The sequence below is a fragment of the Amborella trichopoda genome, chromosome 11, assembly GCF_054954075.1.
Source record: "Amborella trichopoda isolate Santa Cruz 75 chromosome 11, AtrichopodaSantaCruz75HAP2 v2.0, whole genome shotgun sequence".
Classification (NCBI taxonomy): Eukaryota; Viridiplantae; Streptophyta; class Magnoliopsida; order Amborellales; family Amborellaceae; genus Amborella; species Amborella trichopoda.
This window is the reverse complement of record NC_142346.1, coordinates 5,667,201-5,675,434: the sequence shown is the minus strand read 5'-3', so window position 1 is coordinate 5,675,434 and position 8,234 is coordinate 5,667,201.

The window sequence follows — 8,234 nt, the reverse complement described above, 5'->3', positions numbered from 1 at the left end:
ATAATTAACCCAAAAAAAGACGGTTCAAATTGCCCCACTCTTGGTAGTAACCCGTTTTGAGATGTTGTGGGAGTATTTGATTTCCGGTTTGGTCCTTAGAATTGTACATGAAACTAAATTCTTTACTTTATACCGCATTTCCTTTTGGATTGTGTAGGTTACAATCACTCTAGCCATCTTATGTTAAAACTGATAGCTTGGAGTGTTATAAAGTTCGAGAAATATTATTTTAAACTTGAATCATGGTTAGTGGCACACCCCGGCTGCCTGATAAAGATAATTGTGACCATGTATCAAAGATAAATGGCTGTATAGTATATAGATATCATTAATCTTTTGTACATAGAGATTACAATTATTAGATGTCAAATTGAATGATTTGAGGTGAGAAAAAACTCGAGAAATTTTTTAGAAATTTTTTTTTTGGAACTTTGTGTCCACTTAATGACGCTCTTATAACCACCTATTTTGAAATTTAAAAGGGCAAAATAATTGTGATCCCCAGTACCCATAGAAATTAAATAAACAAGAAATGGTTATTTTACTCTTGGATTTGTTGGTTTAGTCAACCACTTACTTCTTGGTTTAGCAATCACCAAGGGACTGAAAAAGCTCCTATGGTTGCAACATTTTTTAGATTCAACACCCCTACCCCTCCACCCCAACAAAAAGAAAAAGAGTAATACAAAGAGAACAGTGAATCCACCCCAACAAAAAGAAAAAGAGTAATACAAAGAGAACAATGAAAAAAAGATGCGTACCAAACATTTATGTAAAAAAGGACAATAGGGAGCACAAGTGTCCAATACCAGGCATTAAACAAGGTTAGTTGGGTCTATTTAAATTTATTACTTTTGGCATGTTAAGATACTCAAAGTCTTTCCTTGGGATATTTACGAATCTTTTTTGCTTAGTGGGGTGGGGATCAATCAGTCTCTTGAGTGGGTAGGGATCAATATCCGACGGAGGTTCAACCCTAAGCTTAGTTTACTAAGAAAAGCACAACATTTTTACCAAAGCAGCCTAGCTCAGGGTGGGTCTTTTTTATTTTTCATTGTAATAATGAATAGGCTGGCTCAGGTATGATTCGGAACTCCTTGAACTGATTTGTAAAAAAATCAACTCATCAATGTACAACATTTCTGTCAACCTTTTTACCCATTTTTCATAATTATATATTTTTAACCCCCACGCCCCACCACTGCTTCCCCATGCCCATGCCCATGCCCTCCACACACACAAAAAAAAAAAGAAAGAGAAAAAACAAAAAGGTAGTAAAAACCAACATATAACTTGATAAAGATGGGAGAGGATTTTAAATTTTCCTTTAACCCGTCCCAAGCCCGAGGAAAGGAAGTGGGTTATGTGATGTAGACAGCCAATGTACACTTTTTTTCAAACTTTCATGAATCCTGAATGGTAGACTAAGATTCATGTAGCCAACTTCAAATAATTAGAAAAAAGATTTGATGATATTGATAAATAGTTTTTTTTTATTTTTTTATTTATTCTTTTATATATTTGTAGACCAACACTCCCTCATCTACTAAGACATATACGAAGATATTAAAGAGTCGTTACCCATATTCCTCCTACAACATATGGTGAGCACCTTAAGTTTTCCCTTAACCCATCCCAAGCCCAAATAAAGAAAGTGGGTTGTTAGGTAGAGAGTCAATGTAGAATTTTGTTAAAACTTTTCGTGAACTGTAAATAGTAAACCATGATTCATGTAGCTGACCCCAAATAATTAAAAAAAAACTTTGATGATGGTGATAAATGGTCTATTTTTTATTTTATTTTATTCATTTAGATATTTGTAAACCAATACTCCCTCATCTACTATGACACGTACAAAGATACTAACCAGTCCTTACCCTCATCTACTAAGACACATACAAAGATATTAAACAGTCCTTACCCGTATTCCCCCTAAAACATGTGGCGAGATATTGCAAAAATTTTCCATAGTAGAAATTTTCCATCGTGTGATGCCATGAGTACAAATTTTCCATTATTTTTAATGAAAATTTGATTTATTGATAAAAATAATTATTTCCTTTTGATTTAGTTCTTTTCTCTCTCTCTTTTTTTTTTTTTAAAAAAAAACGCCTCTTGATTGGTAGATTAATTTCAAAATCTTGGCACACAAACGATTAGATGGGAAGAGGTATTAATAATTTTCGTCCATTTTTAATTATAATTGGGTCAAATTTTATTTATTTATGAAGCACAACAATTAAGCACTAAGTGAAGAAAATGGGTAAACTTATCATTGCCAAAAGATTTCATGCTTTCGCTCATAATGTCAATTTATTCCCTTGACTAAAACCGAATCTAGAGTGATTTTAGAATACCAAAATTTGGTGATGTAACCTTGTCAATGCATAGACCGGACATCAAAAAAGAAAAATTCCAAATCACAATTTCTATACACTAAAAACAAAAAAAAATCTCAAGATTGAATTGACATTGTCGAAAATTTGTAAAAATGAGATTTACGTATTTTAAAATTTAAGTTTGAAAAAGTCTCTTTTGTGATTTTCAAGTAGTTTAATAAAATTGTAGACTAAAAAAATCCTCCGAAGTAGGCCTCCTGCCTGCCAGAGTAGACAGATAGTGTGCTCTGGCAGGAGCATAGCATATACGCTCCCCACCATTTAGCACCTAAATGAGATCTTGGGAATTTTGGTCCTTCTCAGACCTACTTTTTCTCAAAACCCTAATTTCGTTAACACGCAAATCTGGTCTGTTTGTTTCTCTTCTCATGTAATCTTAGCCGTCCAGCCCGTCAACTCGTAGTCTCGTACAATCATTTTTACTATGCTCCCTTGGGAGCATAATTTACTTTTACTCCCTAGCTCAGAAGACCTGGTTGGGAATATTTTTTTCAATCTGAAATTTTGAGAACTGCTTAAGAAGATTTTTTTAAATCTGAAATTTTGAGAACTGCTTAAGAAGGCGTTATTTTTTTTAAAAAAAAAAATTGAAATTTGAGTCGTTAACACTTAATCACCATCTAAAATTTAGATGGTCTCTAGTCAATTTTGAGACAATATTTTTTATCCAGTGCACAACGGATACAATTAAAAAAATTCTTTTATCAAAGTTAATCTATGAGTTGAATGAATTAATAAGTAAACAAACTTCTAACATCAAGTCATTTACCAACAAAGTTGTCACCTTTTAAAACTCGTTTCACGTGAGTGCCTCCCCAGCTATTTTATTGGAAAATATCTCAATTACCTGTGCTTTATGTATGGAATTCTGACAAATTAAAGCCATTTTGGTAATTTAACCACTTAAGTCACTCAAGTCAAATAATCCGACTTGGTAATCTGACCATTTTGGTAATCTAACCACTTGGTCATGTTTGTGAACATGTAACAGGTTTTTGTTAAAAATTATTGTTCCATGAGGAATATTCAAGTCTGTTAGCTCAGACTGGTTCTAATTTTCAAACTTGGAACAAGATTTTCTAATATAAAAAGTTCCAAGTTTGGAACTTGAAAGAAGAGTTGTTGGTTTCAAGTCACTTAAATGATTCAAATTATCAAAAGGGTGCAGTTGGCATACGGATGCATCCGTAGTTATAGAGGTAGAGTGCGCCTTCAAATTTTATCATGGTGTATAATTTTGATGTAAAACGTTCTTAAGATTATCTCAAAATCTATTTTTATATCTAATAATAAATTTTAAATTTAAAAAATGGTTAAAATCAAGTAGATCTATAAACATGTGAAAATCTTGAAAATGGATGGTGTAGATAATATGTTGTAAAATGCATTATTTCTGAGACTTAAAATCTTTTTATTTTTCATGGTCATACATCTTGATGTCGAGATGATCAATCAAATGGTTTTTCAACATTAAAACGACATTTTCCGATGGATTTTTTAGGTACATTCGTAATTCTACATTATAAAGCTGCATCCTTATATAAACTTTTTCCTTATTAAAATACTCTCACTTATTTAGAATCACATACCCAAAACAAGAGTGATTAGGGTATTTTATAATAAATTTTTGAAGAGATACCCCATGCTATGAGTTTTAAATAATAACCACTTTGTCGAGAAGGATGGCACTTGTCAAAGTTTTGTGCTTTATAGATGCTAATCCTGTGTCAATTATGGTGAAAGCTCCCTCCAATATATTTAATTACATAAATTAGGGTGAAAGTTCTCTCCAATTTGATTATTTACTTAAATTATGGTGAAAGTACTATGCATCATAAAGTCCTCTCCAATTTGATTAATTAGGGCCCTAAGATATTTTTTTTGATTCCCTCCTTTAGGGAGCACATCCCGCCTAGAAGAGTGGGTAATGATATGGCATGCATAAAAAGAACTGAAGATTCGATAGTCTTGATAATATCTAAACTTAAAATAATGATCATCCTAATCTTTTTTAAATACGACCAATTGTTACAAGAGACTTGGGAGTTTGTGCAGGGGAATCTATAGGGCTGGCAATGGACCAAGCGGCCTGCCCCGGTCCGGTCTACATGGCCCTAAAAAAGTAGGGCCTAAGCTACAAACTTTGACCCCGAGGGTTGGGATAGAGCCAATACCGGTCAGGTTTGGACTAGCCCAGCCCGACCCTAGATAGGGCTAGAGCTGGGCCTATGGGGATAAGGGTGGAGTCAAAGCTAATGTTGGCTCGGTCAAATGCCACCTTTAGTAATTTAGACTTTATTACGTGCATCTTGCTTTCCATTATTATTATTATATAACAAAGATATGGGTACTTGTTTCAGTGTTTAACACTGACACAAGTACTACTGTCAGAAATATCTATCTAAAATTTATCTTTCCTACCACCACATCCATTCATCAATTAGTTTAAGGAAAATAATGATTTTTTTTTGTAATACTAAAACATTTTTACAATAAAATAGTGACAAGATAGGCAAGAAATGTCTAAATTTCTAAAGTTTAAAAAACGAGTTAGTCTAAAACTACAAATACTCATGTTCATGTAACCTAGATGATTAGTCTTCTTTTTTCATCGGACAAAACGGCAATCATTTTATTTTACTTGGCGAACAGAAGGAACCTTTTGCATTTCAGCATGCTATGTTCTATACGGACTATCAGCATACAATCCTGTATTATATGGCTTCTATTGCTCTTAATCAAAAATCAAAACTTGTTTTTCACTGAAAACTCCCTCTAATATGGTTTGAAATCCACCATAGATGCAGCACACAAATAGTATACTGCGTGTAGCCTCGGTTTTGTTGTCAACAACTGATGGTTGAGATGAACCCTGCCGCTGCTGAAGCATACATCGACAAATTTGAGTGGAGTAACATTTTAAGGAACATTTATGCTGATTAAATATTAATTCATAAATTTATATTTTCTAGAGGCCTCGAGTTCGATTATTGAAATGCCCCAACTCCATGAAAAATATTATTTTTTGGTTAGAAGTTCAAATTCTTGTGGTGCGAAAGGGAGTAGAGTTTTCCTTGGTCTCTTATATCACGGTTAGAGATTCTAGATATTAGCAACTCCATTGACATCAACTTTAATCATGCTTATAGAGAAGCTAATACACGTGGGGATGTGCTTGCGAAGAGAAGGGTATCTTTATCGGTTATTTTATTGTTGATGGTTTTGTTAAAAACTGTATTTATGTATATTTGGGCTTAGGTCTCATAGAAGATTATTTCATAATACTGCAAGGAACTCTCTTTATTGATTTATTCATAAAAAATATACAAGACCCATATAAATATATGGTCAATAACAATTAAAGATAAATACCAATGGTTATAGATAACTACTAACTAATCTTATCATAATCAAGAGATACCTAAGAGATATATACCATACATACACATATCTCATTATGTATTCATAATGATGTATATCAATATAGATATACATACTCTAATACTCCTCCGTCAAACTCAAGATGCTTTTACACAAAGTAGTTGGAGTTTGAACAATAAGTTGCATAAACAAACGAGTTGGATCTTTAAGTCTTCACATGCATACTCTGATAGATATACATACTCTAATAGATTTGTCCTTCTTTATGCCTTTGTGATTGCGTTGCAATTTGATTTTCCAGCAATACATTTGTTAACATTGTCAAAAAAAATTTAAAAAATGAGAGACTTCACATCAAAAGATAGAGGTCCCATGCAACATATTACATGTCTGTTGCATACACCATAATATACCTTTCGAAAAATTTATCAAAAGGCTCTCGAAAGATACACTACTTAACCTTTTATACATTTGTCACTATTTCAGCTCATGATCATGTATTTTTTTATGAAATTAAATCAAATTATGTGGATAAAAAATTAAGTAGTTTATATCTCATAAGTGTTTTGATAAATTTATGTTGTTTAAATTCATGTGGATGGTAAATGATGATGCATGTAATTTGGAAATAGTGAAGTGCATATGATTTTGGGAAATTTATCAACTGGAAAAGGTTTCTATACTTCTCCTACATCATAAATATCTATGTTTTCCCTACCATTCAACTGTCCAATTTTGATCAAGAAAGCCACTCACCGTTTAATCTTACATCCGAGGTCTCAAAGTATTTTATTTTTAGTTTTTTTTATACAAATTATATAAATATAAAATTTGGTACGTGCCATCGTCTCATTAGGACGCATCTATAAAAATTATTAAAAATAAATTTTTTATAAAATATAATAACCAAAATACTCCTTAAATCTTTTAAAAGTATTTTGATCATTTTATTTTATTAAAAATATTATTTTTATAAAAAAAATTAAAAATAAAATAGTGTAAAGACAAGACATTATGATTAGGACAATCTTAACTCTCCATTCAAAATGGAGAGTTGAATAAAGGCAAGTACATAAAATGAACGGAAGGAAGTATATAAATTTTATGTGGTAAGGGAACGTAAAAAAGCATGCCCTTATCAAATTACCCATGAGAGTCTAATAATTTAACACTGTATCCATGGCTTTTGATTTAATTCCAAAAATACCCATAAAATATCATTGGTTCTTGAGTTTCGATAGTTCCACAAAAGTGTAAACAGTTAAAACCGAAGTGTAAACAGTTAAAACCGTTTATCTCTTTAGAGGAATTTTGATATATTTTCCTATGATTTTTTGTTTTCAACAACTCTGTGGAGACGAATGTTCCCCTCAAAAGAGGGCACATCAAGTGGAGGAGTTCTTATCTAATCGACCTTTCATTGTCATCCATGGTTGGTTGTTGGGATGTATACTTAAACTATTTCAAACCTTAAATGCATCATGAGATGTTTTCCCTTTCACTTATATATGGATTGTTCTAGTAACAGGGACATGGGGTTCGGGCATCAGTGGCTAGAGGGGTAACGTTCTATCTTCCATTCCCACTTATTTAACATAAAAAAAATAAAAAAAATATCAAAAAAAATAAAAAAAAGAAAAAACATGCACATGCAGTATAAATATAGTTATGGTCCTTAGTCTTCGGCGAACGATGTATTGGTTTGGGTTAAAGCATAGTTCAAACTTTCTAAATTAGTCTGACAAGCCAAAACAAGTTAACATAACTTTCTATATTTTTTTTTTTTTTTTTTTTTTTTTTCACCCTTATGATGTAACAACACCCATAAGGGTAAAATGGCCATTTTAAAATTACAAGGCTTTTGTACTAGTTTAGAACTTAATAATGCTTATTATTATATTTATTTACATTTAGAACTTAATAATGGTCATTTTTATATTTATTTACATTGGATTGGAGCATAAGTAGATAGTGAACCTCCCCAAGGTGGCACCCATGACCCAACATCCCAAGTCACAAAAACCCTAACGCCCACCACAAAAAAGCAGTTCACAAAACAACATGCTTTGGAGAATCTAATATTTCTTTCCCCTTCCAATTTTGAATATTTACAGTTTTCCAAGTCCTTTTTTGTCTTTTACATTTAAAAACACTGGCCGCCATTTCCACCCACTGTTTCTGGTGTTGCCACCTCCTCTTTGATTTTGTCACCCAAAACATAGTGCCACTGAGACCCAACTCCATTTGGGTGGTAATATCACTTTCTCACCATCCACCATCCATTCTCTTCACCGGATGGCGGTCATGAGACGCCATTCCGTGCTAACAAAGAATGCCATCCTCTGAAGTCTGAACTAAAGCAGTAGCTCATCTCCACTGCCCATCAACAAGAACGGACGGAAGGAGTAGCTCATCTCCACCGCCCATCAACAAGAACGGATGGAAGATAACCCA